Source organism: Trichechus manatus, unplaced genomic scaffold (genome assembly GCF_000243295.1).
Source record: "Trichechus manatus latirostris isolate Lorelei unplaced genomic scaffold, TriManLat1.0 scaffold00268, whole genome shotgun sequence".
NCBI classification, from domain to species: Eukaryota; Metazoa; Chordata; class Mammalia; order Sirenia; family Trichechidae; genus Trichechus; species Trichechus manatus.
The window spans coordinates 1,507,319-1,527,569 of record NW_004444204.1 but is presented as its reverse complement, the minus strand read 5'-3'; the positions used below and the strand labels follow the sequence as shown (position 1 = coordinate 1,527,569).

The 20,251-nt window shown below is 38.7% G+C and overlaps 1 pseudogene; it reads right to left on the bottom strand.

The window, feature by feature from the left end:
- Positions 1-11,099: 11,099 nt before the first annotated feature.
- On the bottom strand, positions 11,100-19,976 carry LOC101353463 (mitotic spindle assembly checkpoint protein MAD2A pseudogene; annotated as a pseudogene).
- Positions 19,977-20,251: the final 275 nt, after the last annotated feature.

The window sequence follows — 20,251 nt, the reverse complement described above, 5'->3', positions numbered from 1 at the left end:
AAAGAATGCAGTAAAGTGTGGATAAATTTTAGTAACTCAATATTCTTAAATTTGTTTGGAAGACATTAACTTGCTCACTATAGAATGCAAACTGTGTATAAAATGACTGGAAGTGCCTCTTTTCTATTATACCCAAGTTTTTTTTTTTGAAATGAGATACTTATTGTTATTGGTGGTAAGTCTATAAAGATGTTGTATTTTTTTTTTCCACACAAGAATAATTTATAGTTAATTTGAGAGCATCACCCAGGAGTTTTTTCTTTGTCTTTCTCTCTCTCAAGTTGTCTCTAGACTTGCTTATTGTCCTTGACAATGGGATCCTATCTATCAGGTAAAATAGTAATGTGTGTCTAACAATATGGCTCTCATCAGCAGGTGGTGCAAATATCTGTCTTAGGTAAAAGTGGTTTTAAAGAAAAGGTATAATTTTTTTTTGTTTGCTTGAAAAGAAAATAAACCAAAAAACTCCAGTTACATTGTACATACCCCTCATGTTAAAAAAAAAAAAAAAATTGTCCTTGAATTGTTCAGTTTGCACTTCTGTGCTGTTTCATTTAACTGGATGTTCCATTTACCATTCCTGAGGAATATCTGAACATGTCTGATGGCAAAACACATTGTATTGCAACATAGTATTTAAATAAATAAATTTTTTTTATAGAATAAGAAGTTTATTTGACCTAGCCTTAAAAGAGGGACATGTTTTAGGTGGTGTTAAAATACAAATTCCAGTTTATGTTAGAACCTTGAAATTGTGGAGATTTTCTTTATTTCATAATGCAGAGAAAAGCTTACCATTTTTAATGTAATAGCTGACTTGAAAATCTTGTTTCCTCAGGTAAATAGTTTGGTGTACAGACTACAACCATCAGTCTCCTTAAAGAAAGTCTCTCTATGATTGTACAAACGTGAACCATTTCAGGATTTATGCAGATGTTTTAAAGTAGGAAGTGGATTTAGGTTTATCTTTGGCTAATACTGTCTTGAGGTACAAGAAACTAAACAATGTGCTTGAGACTCTGGAAGTGGTGTTAATAAGTGAGGAGGTCAGGAATCTCCCACTTTTGGGGGAGTTCGGGATACTGTGACCAGCTGCAGTTTGTTATGGCTGTATATTATAATGTTAAGTGCTTGTAATTTACCTGGGTAATATTTTGTTATGCACAGTTGGCAAAATATCATTCATAATGTTGACTTTCAAAATTTGAAGACAAAGCCAGATTGGGATTGGAATATGAGCTGTAAATCAAATTTTTTTCTTATCTATAAAGATTTATTAATGCAAAAATGAGTTTTCTTCTGGGTATCTGATTAAATTAAAAAGAATGTGATTTTTAATATAAAAAAATCAAGAAAAGGTTCACACACAGAAAGAAAAATTCTTTGATGGTTACCAGGGATAGGAGGGGGAGGGAGGAAGAATCACTTACTATATAGTGCTGTTGTTGTTGGTGCCGTAGAGGTGTTTCCAACTCATAGCGACCCTATGTATAACAGAGCGAAACACGGCCCAGTCCTGTGCCATCCTCACAATCATTGTTATGCTTGAGCTCATGGTTGCAGCCACTGTGTCAATCCATCTTGTTGAGGGTCTTCCTCTTTTTCGCTGACCTTCTACTTTACCAAGCATGATCTCCTTCTCCAGGGACTGATCTCTCCTGATAAGATGTCCAAAGTATGTGAGTATAGTCTTACCATCCTTGCTTCTAAGGAGCATTCTGGTTGTACTTCTTCCAAGACAGATTTGTTCGTTCTTCTGGCAGTCCATGGTGTATATTCAATATGCTTCACCAACACCACAATTCAAAGGCATCAATTCTTCTCTAGTCTTCCTTATTCATTGTCCAGTATTCACATGCATATGAGGTGACCGAAAACACCATGGCTTGGGTCAGGTGCACCTTAGTCTTCTAGATGATATCTTTGTTTTTTAACACTTTAAAGAGGTCTTTTGCAGCAGATTTGCCCAATGCAATGCGTCTTTTGATTTCTTGACTGCTGCTTCCATGGGTGTTGATTGTGGATCCAAGTAAAATGAAATCCCTGACAACTTCAATCTTTTCTCCGTTTATCATGATGTTGCTTATTGGTCCAGTTGTGAGGATTTTTGTTTTCTTTATGTTGTGGGGAATCCATGATGAAAGCTGTGGTCTTTAATCTTCATCAGTAAGTGCTTCAAGTCCTCTTCACTTTCAGCAAGCAAGGTTGTGTCATCTGTATAATGCAGGTTATTAATGAGTATTCCCTCCAATCCTGATGCCCCATTCTTCCTCATATAGTCCATCTTCTCAGATTATTTGCTCAGCATACAGATCAGATAGGTATGGTGAAACAATACAACCCTGACGCACACGTTTTCTGACTTTAAACCACGCAGTATCCCCTTGTTCTGTTCAAACAACTGCCTCTTAATCTATCTACGGGTTCCTCATGAGCACAATTAAGTGTTCTGGATTTCCCATTCTTCACAATGTTATCCATAATTTGTTATGATCCACACAGTCAAATATTTTTGCATAGTCAATAAAACACAAGTAAACGTCTTTCTGGTATTCTCTGCTTTCAGCCAGGATCCATCTGACAACAGCTATGATATCCCTGACTCCACATCTTCTTCTGAAACTGGCTTGAATTTCTGGCAGTTTCCCGTTGATATACTGCTGTAGCCACTTTTGAATAATTTTCAGCAAAAGTTTACTTGTATGTGATATAAATGATATTGTTAAATAATTTCTGCATTTGGTTGGATAACCTTTCTTGGGAATAGACATAAGTATGGATCTTTTCTAGTCGGTTGGTCAGGTAGCTGTCTTCCAAATTTCTTGGCATAGATGAATGAACACTTCCAGTGCTGCGTCCCTTTGTTGAAACATCTCAATTGGTATTCTGTCAATTCCTGGAGCCTTGCTTTTTGCCAATGCCTTCAGTGCAGCTTGGACGTCTTTCTTTAGTACCGTCAGTTCTTGATCATTTGCTACCTCCTGAAATGGCTGAATGTCGACCAATTCAGTATTCTTCACCAACACCACAATTCAAAGGCATCAGTTCTTCTCCAGTCTTCCATATTCATTGTCCAGTATCCACATGCATATGAGGTGACTGAAAACACCATGGCTTGGGTCAGGTGCACCTTAGTCTTCAAGACGATATCTGTTTTCAACACTTTAAACAGGCCTTTTGGTATGGTAACTCTGTGTATTCCTCCATCATCTTTTAATGCTTCCTGTGTCATTTAATATTTTCCCTGTAGAATCCTTGAATTTTTTCTTCAGTTTTTTTGTCTTGAGAAATACCGAATGTGTTCTTCCCTATATACTACATAGTAGGCACGTGCTATTCTGGTGAAGGGAAAATCAATACACAATATGAGGGAAGTCAGAACAACATGACCAAGGTAAATGAAGACCCTGAGAGGTACGCAAAAATAAAGGACAACTATGCTAAATGCTATAACTTATACAATTCTGCAAAGACAGTAATAACAACCCAAAATTTATGAGTGGTTACATAGGTAGGTTTGTATGCTATATAGATGTGGGAGGGTGTCTTAGGCTGGGTTCTCTAGAGAAGCAAAACCAGTGCAGTGTATTAATATATACAGAGAGAGATCTACATCAATGAAATAGCCCACACGGCTGCAGAAGCTGTCGGGCTGGAGGCCTCTCCCAACTCACGTAGCCATAAGGGCTGGCAAAGCCAAGATCAGAAGGTCAGATAGCAGGCTTCTGACTCACAGGCTGTGGTGGCTGATGAATCCCAAGATTGGCAGTTAAGATGGCAGGTAAGCTGCTAGCTCAAGTCCCAAGAACCAGAAGTCAGATGAACAGGAGTCAGCCGCAGGATCCAGAGCAAGCAAAAGCCTGTGAACCTTACCAAAATGTCTACCTATATTAGATGCAGGCCACACCCCCAAAGAAACTCCTTTTCAACTGATTGACTACTCATAGCAGATCTCATAATGGAGGTGATCACATTATATCAAATCTCATCATGGAGGTGATTACGTCATTATAGGACTACCAAACTATATCATAACTGGCAAACCATTGAGAATCATGGCCCTGCCAAGTTGACACACAACCTTAGCAATCACAGAGGGCATATGGGGGTACATATATGGGTATAGTTGTGGGCATTTTTATGTATATATTTGTATGTGCTGCATATAAATTCATATATATGATGGAGCACATAAGGGCACAGTTATGAAAACTTCTTAGACATATTCAAACACTTTGTGGGACTGAGTCACTGGGCTTGAAGGCTAAGGACCAAAGTCTTAGGAGACATCTAGGTCAATTGGCATAACATAGTTCATACAGATAATATTCTACATTCTAGTTTGGAGAGTAGCATCTGGGGTTTTAAAAGCTTGAGAGCTGCCATATAAGATACACCTATTGGTCTGTTCCCATCTGGAGCAAAGGAGAGTGAAATCAAAGACTCAAGGAAGCAACCAGTCCATAGGACTAATGTTCCACATGAACCACAGTCTCCTGTGGCCTGAGACCAGAAGAAGTAGATGTTGCCTGGCTACCACTACTGAACTGCTCTGATCAGGTACACAATAGAAGGTTCTGGTTAGAATGGGAAAAAAATATAAAACAAAACTCTAATTCTTAAAAAAAGACCAGACTTACTGTGCCAATAGACACCGGAGGAACTCCCAAGAATATCAACCTAAGATACCCTTTTAACCTGGAACTGAAGCCACTCCCAGATGTCACCTTTCAGCCAAGTAATAGATTAGCCTATAAAATAAACAATAATACTCGTGAGGAATGTGCTCCTTAGAACAATCAACTATGCAAGACCAAATGGACAGCATTTGCCCAAAAGCAAAGATAAGAAGGCAAGAAGGGGCAGGTAAACAGGAGGGATGGAAACAAGGAAAGTAGGGTAGAAATGAAGAGAGTGTTGACACAATGGCGGATTAGCAACCAATGTCACAGAACAATTTGTGTATGAACTGTTGAATGGAGAACTAATTTGCTGTGTAAATTTTCACCTAAAACACAATAAAGTGTTAAAAAAAAAATAAACAGAAATACCACAAGTGGGTGGCTTTTACAAAGAGAAATTTATTCTCTGACAGTCTTAGTAGGCTACAAGTCCAAATTCAAGCATCAGCCCCAGGGGAAGTTTTCCTTTCTCTCTTGGCTCTGGGGGAAGGTCTTTGTCATCAATCTTCCCCTGGACTAGAAGCTTCTCCGCACAGAGACCCTTGGTCCAAAGGACATGCTCTGCTCCTGGCACTGCTTTCTTGGTGGTATGAGGTCTTCAACTCTCTGCTTGCTTCCCTTTCGTTTTATCTCTTGTAAGATAAACAGTGGTGCAGACCACACCCCAGGGAAACTCCCTTTATATTGGATCAGGGATGTAACCCTAGTAAGGGTATTGCAATCCCACCCTAATCTTCTTTAACATAAAATTACAATCACAAAATGGAGGACAACAACACAATACTGGGAATCATGGCCCAGACAAAATGATACACACATTTTTTAGGGGACATAATTCAATCCATCACACTTACCATATAATTCAGCAATTCCATTCCTAGGTATTAACACAGAAGAAATGAAAGTTTATTTCCATGCAAACACTTATACATGAATATTCATAGTTGCTTTATTTGTAGTATGCAAAAACTGAAAATAAACCAAACATCTATTTACAGGTGAAAGGATAAATAAATTGTGGTATATTTATACAATGGAATACTACTCAGAAATTAAAAGGAATGAACTACTGATACAACAGCATGGATGAATCTCAAAATAAAAATACTGAAATAAACCAACAAAAGAGAGTACATAGCTTATGATTCCATTTACATAAGACCCTAAAAAAAACAGCGGCTCAAGCAATTGACTGCTAACCCAAAGGTCGGCAGTTCAAAACCACCAGTGGCTCCACAAGAGAAAGATGTGACAATCTGCTTCTGTAGAGATTACAGCCTTGGAAACACTATGGCCTTAGTATGAGTTGGAAGGGACTTGTCGGCAGTGGGTTTGGTTTGGTTTTGGTTAATCTATAGTAAGAGAAGTCACACCAGTGATTACCTGAGGCTGTGTGTCAGCGATGAGGGGGATAGAGCATGTGGTGGGAAGATGTATGGGAGGGATTACAAAGTGGTTCAGGGAAAGAGGCAAAAAGGAATTTTGGGGTGGTGCATATATTCATGATCTTGAATGATTTATGATGATTTCATGGCTAAATACTGTCTTAGGCTGGGTTCTCCAGAGAAACAAAACCAGCAAAACATATATATATATAGAGAGAGAGAGAGAGATTTTTATCAAGGAAATGGTTCACGTGGCCCCTAGAGGCTATATGTCCCAAGTCCATGAGGCAGGAAAGAGGATTCTCCCAATCCACATAGCCGCAGGGGCTGGTGAACACAACATCAGCAGGCTGGAAAGCAGTGCTGCTACAGGCCATGAAGATAAACGAATCTCAAGATCAGCAGGCAAGCCACCAGCCCAAGTCCCAAGAATCGGAGGCCAGACGAACGGGAGGAAGCTGCAGGATCCGGCACAAGCAAAAGCCCCAGCAAGGGGAGCAGGAAGGAAGTAGGTGGAGGAGAGGGGAGAGATGAAGGCTGAGCTGACACACAATCTTAACCATCACAAATACCCATGCCAAAGCTTATCAAATTACACATTTTAAATATGTGCATTTTATTATAGGTCAACTATGCCTTAATAAAGGTGAAAAAAAGATGGAAATTGAAGGCAGACAGATAAATGCTGAAAAACAATCACTCTGTACTACAGAGAACAGATTTTTTTTTTTTTTTTACTTTCTATGACTATAAAGGGGAAACTTTCTCAAGCATGCAAAGGTAACAGTATTTTCTGTATTTTATAATAAATAGTATACTTTATTGCAACAAACAGATTTATATAAATTAACCCAGAAAGACCATCAATTAGTCAACATTTCTCAGTCTGGCCAAAGGGTGGTGGTGTTTAAAAGGTAATTGAGAGATTTTTGTGCAGTGCTAAACAAACAGAAAACCAGGTAAGGTCTCTGACTGGTGCAGTCTCCTACACCAATGCGAGACCACTGAGCTAAAGTAACCTCTGCTGAGGAAGTCCATTCAGGATCACCTGACTTGGCTGTGTTTTCTCAGTAACCAAGGGATAGAGACTCTTTTGCCAGTACTCGTAGGGCTATTGGGGTTGCAGGCAGCTTTTGAGTATGTGGTTAGCCTGGGAGAGTCTTGGTATGATGACAGCTTCGTGAGAGCAGGAATGAAGTCATCTTTTGTCCTGGGAAGGCCCTCTTGAGAAGCAGACATGTGTTGAAATATGGGCAATGTCAATCTGTGTTGATGTGATGCTGCTGCTGCCTGGGAAACATTGAGAAGGGGGGAGAAACACTATCCCTACTCTAGCATGTACAGCTCTCACAAGGATCTCCTTTTTTTCTTTTTAACATTACCTTTCTGAACAGGGGTTTGTAGCCAAGAACTAGAGCCGAGTCCTCACTCAGTCTCTGATCATCCAAGAGGGAGAGGATTTCATCATAAGCTGCAAGTCCTAAGGCTGTATATGCCTTATACTGGTACAAGCAGAAGCATGATGAAGGGCCCATCTTTTTCATGATGCTACAGAAAGGTGGGGAAGAGAAGAGTCATGAAAAAGTAACTTCCAAGCTGGATGAGAAAAAGCAGCAAAGTTCCCTGTGTATCACAGCCTCTGAGCCCAGCCATTCTGGCGTCTACCTCTGTGCAGCAGTGGCACAGTGTTCTCCACATCCCTATAGGCTATCCTCAAACCTGCAGCAGGCCACAGATGCTCCCTGGCACAGGCTGGGACATTTGCCAAGATGAAAAGCCAGAGGAAGATGCAATTGTCTCATTACAAAGAAGAGGTTAGGGGTGACAGATGTTGTGTGCCATGGAGGTAATTTCGAATCCAATGACCCCATGTGACAGAGTAGAAGTGCCTGATACGGCTTTCTTGGTTACAATCTTTATGGAAACTGATTACCAAGTCTTTCTTCTGAGGAGTTGCTGGGTGGGTTTGAACCATCAACCTTTAAGTCCAGCACTTAACATTTGTGCCACCAGGTCTCCTTTAGGGGGCAACAGTAGAGGAAGCTATACCTTTGACCCCATATTTAATGTGACTTTATTGTCTGGGTAATTATGTTACTTTTTAGTAGGTAGTACCTCAAACTGGAAAGGGAATGGCATGAATTTCACTGATTTGGGCAATAAACCTGTTGCTATTGAGTCAAATAGCCACTTAGTCAGCAGGGCTCCTGATTTGGGCAATAGATGTGCATAAATCTTACGCCTTTATTCTCTCAAGGAAATTCTCTCCTTTCTGCTATGCACCCAGTTTATTAATAGGAAGAAATTCTGAGTCATTTATTAGGCCCCATGTGGCACACTGAGATTGCTCTATGAATATATGGAACAGTAATATTGCCACATACTGGGAGGAGTCATGGGAAATATGGTTATATTAGGTAGTCTTCTGTGGTGATTACTACCTTCAGAATGGATTACACCTCAACATAAAGAAAACGAAAATCCTCACAAATGGACCAATAAACAACATTGTAATAAAGAGAAAATCAAAGTTGTCAAGAATTTGATTTTACTTGGATCCATAATCGATACCTATTGAAGCAGCAGACAAGAAATCAAAGGACATAAGTGCATTGAGTAAATCTGCTGCAAAAGGGCCCTTTAAAGTGTTAAAAAGCAAAGATGTCACTTTGAGGACTAAGGTTCGCTTGACCCAAGCCATGGTATTTTCAGTCCCCTCATATGCATGTGAAAGCTGGACAGTGAATAAGGAAGACTGAAGAAAAATTGATGCATTTGAATTACGGTATCGTTGATGAATATTGAATATACCACTGCCTCAGGAAAAGACAACTTTCAGTGTAGTCTTTGAGACAGAGACATGATATGCTATCTAATTTTAATCTGGATTCTAGACTAACAGCTAGGTTTTTTGAGAAAAACATGATTTTCCTCAGTAGTCAAAACCAGGATATGAAACCATATGCCCCAAGGGATCTTAAACAAGTGACCATCCACACCACTCAAAATACACGTACTCAGGAAGAGTGCTGTCTGGGTGCTGTTGCCAACAAGATATTTTTGCAAGATAGACGAAGAAAATACATGTAAGCATCTTGTGACCATGATGTAAGCATCATGTAAAACTATAATCACTAACTCTACTATTAATAATCAGTAAGCAATCAACATGTGATTATTACAATATTCATTGATTTTCCTGTAGTTGCCTCTCTATGGTTTGGTTCCTCTTTTTACTCCAGAAGAATAGTCATATAAAAAAACTGCCCTGGGACTACCTGGTTCCATTTTCAATGGGCTGCGTAGTTCCCCAAATGCAATTGTTTTAAACCCTTAATAAATCGCTGTTTTAACTTGAAGCAGGTTTCAAGTTTTTCTCTACAACACCATTGACTGCCAGAAGAATGAACAAATTTGTCTTGGAAGATGTACAGCCAGAATGCTCCTTAGAAACAAGGATAGTGAGACTTTGTCTTGCGTACTTTGGACATGTTATCAGGAGAGATCAATCCCTGGAGGATGTCATGCTTCGTAAAGTAGAGGGTCAGTGAAAAAGAGGAAGACCCTCAAGGAGATGGATTGACACAGTGAGTACAACAATGGGCTCAAGCGTAGCAATGATTGTGAGGAAGGCACAGGACCAGGCAGTGTTTTGTTCTGTTGTATATATTGTCACTATGAGTCAGAGCTAGCTTGACAACACCTAACAACAACAAAAGACAGGTAGGTAGGTAGGTAGATGATAGATAGACAGACAGACAGATAGGCAGTCCAGTCTCAGACTGGCCTCCACTTCTGCTTTCATTCATACTTTCTTTGTTCTCAGCATTTCACTGGGCACTGGGATTTATCTGCTTGAAAAGTTGTTTCCCAGTTTGCCCCAATATGAAATGGTCAAGATCTCTACCTCCATCTTCCACTTCATCATACCCAACATAGTGCTGGCGCAAAGCAGGTATTTATAAGTATTGATTGAATAATTGATACGAGCATAGGGTGTAAGGACAAACACAAATAGAAAATAATAGGTTTTAATTCTCCCTGTTGAAAATAAGGGAAGAGACTCCCCTCCTCCCTGGTTCATTCAGAATTCACTTGAGATAACTTATAATTGTAAATTCTTTCTCTGTCTCTTTGAAAAGTATGTAAATCTGAGGTGCTTCCTCAAGGACCTGGCAGCCACCTTGTTGAAATATAACTTCAGGTAATTCTCCCCTCCATTCTTATTTCCTGGAAGAAGATAATGTTGGGTGGCCTGGACCTCTAATTGCAAATGTACCTCTAGCCATAAAGATACTAGAAAATTAGCAATTTTATCTTGAAAACATGAATACATGGGCTGTACCACTTGGCTATATAAAGGGTCAGATTTCTTTCTGTCTTTGTAAACTCTATAACAGACAGCCTGTGATGCATCATATTCTGGTTTAATGTTTAGTCTGTAACAAAATTTTTCTTTCTCTTTTATTTTTTTGGAGAGGTTTTCTGAGTTGAGAGTAGATATTTTACACCAGAGCAGTAAAAAGTCTTTCTTTTTTTTTTAAACATACAAATTTAACTTTATTTCACCATTGTCATTTAAAGCTTCATTTTTTTTAGACATAAAAAGACATTTTCAAAGAGTTCTCTATCACAGGAAATTAAAAGGCAGAAACATTTGTGCTTCATAGGTACAAGTTGTATAAATTAAAATCAAATAATTGGAAATTGTTTCAACATGGGAACTATACATCTAAATGGTGGAAGGACCTCAATATTTCATTACTTATGGATTATATTGGTTATTTTTAGGATCTAAACAAAAATTCTGAATATTCAGACTTCTTTTGCTGTCATTTACAATTAAATATCACCCTACGTATATTCTGACTCAAGCTACTTGACCAAAAATATGTGATTTAGGAAGGTACTTAGATTTATAGTAAAAGTTTTTCCAACTACAGTTGCCACTTTCAAAGGAATTGACATTACAATGCTGATGAAATCTGCTGGTTCCCTTTTGAACAATATTCTTTTGTGCTAATCTATTTAGCTGAATATGTTAAGAAGGGGATAATACCATAGTCTCCTCTAATTCATGATGTCAACTCCATGGAACATTAAATAGGTACAAAAAATGGAGTATGCACAGTTCAGTAGAATATAGTGTTGTTTCCTACATCTAAAAATTAACCAGTGAAGTAAAACATATCAACTTATAGTTGACTTCGTTTCAGGAAAACACATTTGAGAATTTCAAGTATATTATTTTTCTCACTCTCCCCTCAGTCATTGACAGGAGTTTTGTAGGTCACCATTCTATTTACTTTGTGGATTGTAGCAGTGAATGAATGAAGACAGACTTCCTCAGAATTGGTAATGAATTGTGGTCCTGATTCTTCCCTTTTTCTGGGTACATCCAAATCTTTATCTGTATAAATCAGTAGATCAAATGAACAAGAAACATCCAATAGTGGCAGAAATGTTACTATAGCTGTGATCTGTCTGGTCACTGAACGGATTTCCTCTTGGATAGCTTTCTGAGACTTTTCTCTGGTTGCACTGTCATCTTTTGCAGTCTTGTCACACTCAGTATCAAATTGCCGTCTTTCAAGGACCTCACCACTTTCAATACGTGAGATGACTACCATCGGTTTCTGCACTGAACATTTGTATAACCAGTCTTTTAGTTGTTCCACCACATTATTTAGGTAGTTAATGAGTTCAGGATCAGTAGTCACAAGCAAGGTGAGTCCGTATTTTTGCACTCGAGTAAAGGTTTCAGGTGGATATATACCACTCTGATACAAAATGCTGTTAATACCAAATGAGAAGAACTCGGCCACGATTTCGGCGCTCCCGCAGAGGGTAATGAATGCCCTGCCCCTGGGTGAGCTTTCATCAGGTAAACAGCGGCTCCTGCAGCAGTTTCCCCTAACAAGTCTTTCTTAGTTAAAATAAACTAAAACAAGACTAATATTTAGAGACCAAAGTTTATTAGTGGTTGCCAGGGCTGGGAGGAAGGGAAAGAAAGGGAACTATTGTGTGGGTAGCAGTGGGTTTCTGTTTATGGTGATGGGAAATTTGGGATCAATTAAGGGTAATAGTTACACAATCGATTAATGTAATCTATATCACAAAGCTGAACACCTGAAACATGTTGAATTGGCAAATGTTGTGTTATACATATTTTTACCAAAAACAAACAAATAAAAAGCTGTTGAGACTGCTTATGCACAACCAAACACTTCACAGGATTTGTTTTCTTGGTTTGGAGGTTTAGGGTCATGGTTTTGAGGGACATCCCAATCAAAAGGCCAAATATTATTTCTCAGTACTTCTATTCTTATTTCACTGCATAGTGACTGGAGTCTTAAAAGCTAACAAACAGCCATCCAAAATAAAACATTGGCCTCTATTCACCTGGAGCAGCAGAGGAAGAGAGGGAGTCAGAAATCCAAGCAGGGACTGCTATGCATGTCTGGTTGCCCCCCTGAACAACTGCCTCCCTTGCCATGATACCAGAAGAATGGATGATGTCTGGCTACCATTACTGAACATTTTCATCAAAGAGTCTACAGCAGAATCCTGATCAAAAGAGGTGCAAATGTAGAACAGAATTTCAAATTCTCAGTGGAATCCAGACTTTCTGAAGCCATTGAAACTGGATGAAGCCCTGAAACTATTGCCCTGAGATAGCCTTTAAACCTTAAATCTTAAACCAAAACTATCCCCCGAAGTCTTCTTTGAACAACAAGAAAAATAGCTTATCTTAATTAGTAAAGTATGTCCGCTTTGACCATTGCTCTCTTTTAAAGAATTATTTATGTGAGATAAAATTGACAGTGACAACTTGAAAGGTTGGATGGGAAGCTCAGGGGGCAGTGAGTTTAAGATAATGGTGGTGGAATAATTTGGAAGAGGATAGTGAGAATGGAAGCACAACTTGGAGAATGTAGCCTATGTCACTGAATTGTTAGAAATGGTGTATTTTTGTCTGTGTATACTTCCACAAAAATAAAAAAAAGTAAAAAATCTATATTGATTTTATACTTAAAAATAAATCTGTTGATAAAATGTGTTTTTTTACTCTTCAAAAAAATGAAATAAAACATAATAGGAATTAAACGTTAGAAGGACTTTTGTTTTTGCACTGGTCTCACCCCTTTGGGAGTAAGGGAGAATGAAGAAAACTAAAGACACAAGGGAAAAATTAAGTCCAAAGGACTAATGGACGACAACTACCATGTCCACCAGACTGAGTCCAGTACAACTAGATGGTGCTGGGCTACCATCACTGATCACTCTGACAGGGATCACAACAGTGGGTCCTGGACAGAGCTGGAAAACAAAATTCTAACTCACAAAAAAAGACCAGACTTATTGGCCTGAAACAGACTGGAGAAACCCCGAGAGTACAGCCCCAGGACACCCTTTTAGCTCAGTAATGAAGTCACTCCTGAGGTTCACACTTTAGCCAAAGGTTATACAGGCCCATAAAACAAAACAAGACTAAAGAGGCACACAAGCCCAGGAGCAATGACTAGAGGGCAGGAGGGGAGAGGAAAGCTGGTAATAGGGAACCCAAGGTGGAGAAGGGAGAGTGTTGACAAGTTGTGAGGTTGTTAACCATTGTCATAAAACCATATTTTATGAGAAGCTGGTCTGCTGTGTAAACCTTCATCTAAAGTACAATTAAAAAAAAGAAAAAGAAGATGCTGTACATTTTGACCAGAAACACAATAAAATTCTCTCAATGGAAAAAAAAAAACAGTCCTCACGAATACAACTGTGTACCTATAAATATTTCCACCTCACACTCTGAAAATGCCATTTCTCTAGTTGAGTTATGTAAACCCTAAAATAAGTGCCTAACTCTTCTATTCTAGAATCTATGCTCTTTTCTCTTAGAAGGGATTCTTTTGGCCTCATGAAATCTTAACTTACATGAAAAATTCATTTGCAAGATATTACTGACAACTAATTCAGATTACGATTCAGATGATACGGAATTGGGCGTTCCAAAAGTGTGGTCACTATAGCTAGAACATATGAAGGGTGAATTGCACTGATTCTAGAAAACAAAATGAGCAAAAGAGTAGTAAAGAATCATTTTTTGGGGAAATGATTCCTTTATTACTAATATAAGTTTTTCAGTAAACGTGATAGGCGTATGCCTGTAAAGAAAATAGTAACGCTAGTTTGGTGAATAGGCCCATGAATCCTTTTCCAAAATTGCTAGGGCAGACATTTCAGAAACCATGTTACTGTTTTATTTATTTTAGGGAGCTAATGGGGTACACATGCCATATATTATGCTGTGCCCCCAGTGAGGTCTGGGGCAAAATTCTAGAATTGAATATTCACACAAAGTGGAATAAATAAAGATTATAAATAAACTCAGTTCAATTTACTTTGATGCTAAATGTGTTTAAGCATCAACCTTATGATTTATACTCATGCTTGCAGTTTTCTAAGGTTAGAGGAGTTGGGGAACTGTGGTTAAGGAATTGTGTACCTGTGCTAAATTTACTCTCACTTCTTAAAAAATAAAGAAAAGAGAGACTTTGGTTTAAGTTCTAACTCCACCACTTACAAACTATATTGATCTTAAACAGTAACTTTAGCTTTCTAAGGCTCTATTTCCCTTCTACAAAATTGATTAAAATCATACTGTTTTATTCTTGTGAGGACTAAGTAAGAGTATATATATTAAGTACCTGATATATTGAAAACCCTCAATAATTAAGGTAATATTTTTACTACTACCAAACAATGATCATCTCAAGTGAGCCTAAATTCTTCTGTCTCAAAAAGTCTTAAGGTGATCAACATGATATGGTCCCAAGCTAAGAAGAGGATATTTTATTCTTTAAGTTTATATAAGAAAAGGGAATATAATTATCTCCTGCACTCAAAAACTGCCTACTGACCAGGCTTCAGGGGAAGTTTTGTGTGAAATGAGGATAATCACTTATTTTGACCAAGCCTAGAGCAGAAGAAAAAAATCAAATAGAATGAGAATAATTTCAGCCATTTTATCTTAAAGAAATGTTACTGTCTTAGTCATCTAGTACTGCTCTAACAGAGATACCACAAGTGGATGGCTTTAACAAAGGGAAGTTTATTCTGTCGCTGTCTAGTAGGTTACAAGTCCGAATTCAGGACTTCAGCTCCAGGGAAAAGCCTCTCTCTTTGTCAGCTCCAGTGGAAGGTCTTTGTCATCAGTCTTCCCTTGGTCTGGGAGCTTCTCTGTGCAGGAACCTCAGGTCCAAAGGAGGTGCTTTGCTCCCGGCACTGCTTTCTTGGTGGCATGAGGTTCCCGTGTGTCTCTGTTTGCTTCTCTCTTTTATGTTTAAAAAGAGATTGGATTAAGACACTATCCAGTCTTGTATACCTCATCAGTATAACTGCTGTGAATCCATCTTATTAGATCATAGTGATTGAATTTACAACACATAAGGAAATCACATCAGATTGCAAAATGGTACACAATTATACAATACAGGGAATCATGACCCAGCCAAGCTTACAGATATTTTTTGGGGACACAATTCAATCCATGACAGTTACCTAGGCCACCCATTGGAAAAAAAGCTTCTTAAAATAACCAGAAAGGAGAGAGGTATTTAAAAGAAAATATTTGGTAATGTGAAGTAAGAAGAAAAACAGAAGAAATAAGAACATAAGCTCCTAATTTTCATGAAATGTTGAGTGTGATATATATACATACATAGAGTCTACACATTTGGATTTTTAGTTTAAAATCTATTTTTTTCTAACCGAGAAATAGTATAAAGGTATTGCCCACAATAGAATGTTAAAAATACTAAAAATTACAAATATAAAGATGCATAGTAGTAAAGATGTTGAGGGATTAAACCACAATGTCCCACAAGACTCTTGTAGGCTGTCTTTATCAGAAGAGAGAAACTGTGTTCAAACCACATCAGTGGTTTAGGTCAGCCAAGCAAATAGGTTATATAATCTGCAACTTTCCCTGCTCCTCCTCCCACCAATCCCATCAAAAAACAATCTTGTGTTCTGAGAAAAACAGTCATCCTGTCCTATGATTCTGCCTCAGACTAATAAACTGAAGAGGACAGAGTCCCAGACACTGGTTTTAGCCCCAAGCAGCAGAGAAATTTCCCTAAGGGAAGAAATGCCAGCAAGGCTTTTCTTAGCATGCTTGGGACGATGACTGGTCTGTCTGCTTCCTTAGGGTTAGCCCTGATAGGGAGCCTGGAATTGAAGTGAGGAGAGGGGGTGATCAGAAGGAGTGCAAGGTTTAGCTCTTGCACAAGCAGTTCTTAACAACTGCCTTGTGAATCAGGTGAGAGAATCAGTCCTGTTTTTCTCCTCATATATGAGGTCTAAGGAGTCCCTGGGTGACTCACATGGTTAACTGCTTGACTACTAGCTGAAAGATTGGTGGTTAGAACCTACCCAGAGGTACCTCAGAAGACAGGTTGACAAACTGCTTCCAAAACTTTATGGTGCATTTCTACTCTGCATACAAGGAGGTGCCATGAGCCAGAATCGACTTGACAACAACTAACAACAATAAGGGATCTAGCTTGTCACAGGGAGTCAATTCCAACCAGCAATATCTGGACAGGAGGGGAGATTGAGGATCTGGTCTGTTCATAGCACACAAGTGTTATAATTATTCTCATGGTAAAAATGGCCTCCCAGCAGGAAGATGATTTTCCTTGTGCTTCAGGAATCTGAGGCAGATACCAAGGGAAGAAAAGACCAGTATTGTCTGAACTACCAAGAAGCAGCTAAATCCATCATGATTGTCCTCTCACTCTCACATCTAGAAGCCCTTGCAATATATTTTTGTGCTCTTAGGGATCCTGTAGTGAGAGGAATATGGGATACACTAAAACAAGTGGAAATATTTTTCTACCTTCCAAGCTATTAAATGGAGCTATCTGCAGCCACAGGCCTAGCCTATTCCTTGAGTCGACCTGATAAAAGGTAGGATTTACACAGGAAACTTGTCTCCAACTTCTAGAGCCTATTGTTAATCTTGCTGCTACTAGACTGGAGACATAGTGTTCCAAATTTGAGCCTGCTTGTTTTAAGCCACATCATTCGATATTCTTCTACCCACTTCCGTACTGTGTTGGTCAAGTTCATAGAATTCACCTTAGCCTTGAATTCCTTACTTAACACTTCATTTCTTTTTAAACCTAACCTATTTTGTTGCAACCTTGACAACCTGTCAAGAGAAAAGGCTGGAAACTACAAGAGAAAGAAGAAGAGCTAAAGGAATAGAATGAGAAGAAATAAAACATGTTTAATTAGAGTACTAGAAAGACAGAAGAGAAAAAGTAATTGATAGAACAAGTAATCAGATACTATAAACAGATAGCCACAAGCCCAAACTAAAAAAAGTCTTCAAACTTTTAAACTTCAAACCACTCTTGGGCCCCTTTCTTCCATAACCAGGAAGTGAGCTGTGATAGCTGTGAAGCCCCAAGAAGGGCATACTCCTCAAAGCCCATTTTAGATAATGCCTAAGGATAGTAAGGAGCCCCTGGGTGTCTCAAAGGAGCCCTGGTGGTGCAATGGTTAAGCACTCGACTACTAACAGAAAGATCAGTGGTTCAGACCCACCAGCTGCTCCATGGGAGAAAGATGTGGCAGTGCTTCCATAAAGATTACAGCCTTGGAAACCCCATTGGGTAGTTCTTCTCTGTCCTCTAGGGTTGCTATGAGTCGGAATTGACTGGACGGCAATAGATGGGTGGCTCAAATGTTTAAGTTCTGGGCTACTAACTGAAAGGTTGGCAGTTCAAACTGTAGAATAAATTGAAAATTCTCACTGTCTCCAGAAACTTACTGGAGCCACTGAGGCTTGATAATCCTAGAAACAATAGTCCTGATTAACCCCTGGAACCATAAATAGTTTAATCAGCAAAAGTTTGCTTGAACCTTGTACTCCTTCACAATTCCTGCACCTTTATCTACCTTCCTCCCATTCTGCTGCTGTTTTTGACCCAAAAGTTAGCGGCACTCAGTGACCTTCTAATATTCCTTTTGTCCACCGAAAGCCTAATGCTTCTAGTCCTTGAATTGGCTTCCAAAATATCTCACTCTATTGATTTCATATCCATCTCCCAACTTCATTTATAAAAGGAAGTGGTTTATAACCTAACTTACATTTCAATGTGGCTTTCTAGCTTAACTCTCCCTGGAGTGCTTGTATTTGAAAAAGGAATGTTAAAAAAGGAGATTCAAAGGAAGTCACTTCAAATGATGTATTTTCAGTTACTGTGACAGTTGGATAGAAAGGCTGTTTCAAGGTAAAATGCTGTTTCCCACACTTGTAAACCATAGTGTAGGCCATCTGCCAGTACGTAGGGCAGGCCTCGTGGGCAGAGGTATAGGCACAACATAAGTATTTTTAAAAACACATTTTTATTCAAGTTTGTTCAGAAGAATAATATAATTTCAGAAATTAGAAGAATGAAGATTCAATGCCTTGACACTGCACAAATAATTTGCAGTATCTAGTATCTAATATGGAAACCCTGGTGGCATAATGCTTAAGAGCTACGGCTCCTAACCAAAAGGTCGGCAGTTCGAATCCATCAGGTGCTCCCTGGAAACTCTATGGGGCAGCTCTACTCTGTCCTATAGGCGCACTATGAGTTGGAATCAACTCAACAATAAGGGATTTTGGTTTGGTATTTAACATAGATGTCATTTTCATACCAATCATTGCAATAAATTTATAATACATAATATTTAAAGAACCATAACCATTTACATTTAATACAGTAAGAGGCAATAGTATGGTAGATATTATTATCTTCATTTTACTGATGGAAAAACTGAGACACTCAGATAAGTTATGTGACATGGGTCATGGGGAAGTAAGTGACAGCATTTTGGCTCCTTTCTTCATGTCACCTTCCAACTTTCCCATGACTCTAGTGCCTCTTGGGTGAGGAAGTAGAGGAAACTGAAATAATCTTAAGAATTGCCTACACACATCCCAGCCAACAGATGGAAGAGACCTAACATTTCATGCATGAATACCATGTCTTCTGCTACTTCTTAGTGTGTGACTCTGAGTAAATTACTTAACTTCTCTGAAGCTCAATTTCCTTATTAGTAAAGTGAGGATAATAATACCACCTGAAACAGATACTCTGAGGATCACTAAAGGGCTTAGAAGAGTATTCAACACTCTTTTTTAACTTACATTATATTTATTATTCATATTATTGAGTGTGTGGTAGAGTGTATTGTTTATCTTATCCACTTTCCACAACTCTAGGAAATAGACATTATTCATTTTTCAGATGAAACTGAGGCTCAGAGAGATTAAGTCACATGCCCAGAGTCATCTGGTTTAGAAGTGAAGAACTTGTATTTGAGTGATAGGTATGATTCCAAACTTTTACTGTATTTACTGGGCTATCTCTCAGACTGTTTAACTTTTAGCAACTTTCTGACAAAAAATTTGAAGTTCCCTTGTCTCCTCCTTCTTCATGTAGAACTTTTGCTAATAGAATAAAGCCAGTGCCAAGTTGGACCATTGGTCAGAGACACCAATATATTCAATGTAATCAAGATCTAGAACACCAGCCACCCAGACACAAAGGAAAAATTGTCCAACTAACCCAAGAACACTCTAAGACATGGAGACTTAGCTCTCCATTTCATGGGTACAAGGAGAACCACAAAGAGTGCAGAAGACAACTAGGATCCCATTAAGTGAATACTTTTGAGAACTTGAATTCTGGGAAGACAATTGATGACCACAGCCACTCCAGAGACACAGAGGTCCCTGCTTCCTATCATGTGGTGAGTCCTCAGCTCCACTCATTGTCAGTAAGTCCACTGAACAAATCTTCTCAAAGTCACTGCCCACTGACCTGGAGCCTGGAGGCCAGTCATACTTTGCACTCATCTATGCAAAAATCTTATCACAGAATGATGGAAACTGGGTTTGCTCAGAAGCACCTGATCCTTCCAGGTCATTGAACTAGCCCTCTTTGTTCCCCAAATCTCCCTCCTGGGACAATGTGCAAAACCCTGAAGCTGTGTTAGCTTCCTCTACTCAAAAGTGATACCACTATATTTATTTTGTTTTTGTTTTATTGGGGTTCCTAGAAGATATCTTTCTTCTCTGACAACTTTAAATAGAAATAATCCATCTTTTTAAAGCAGGATTTTCTTTCTGAA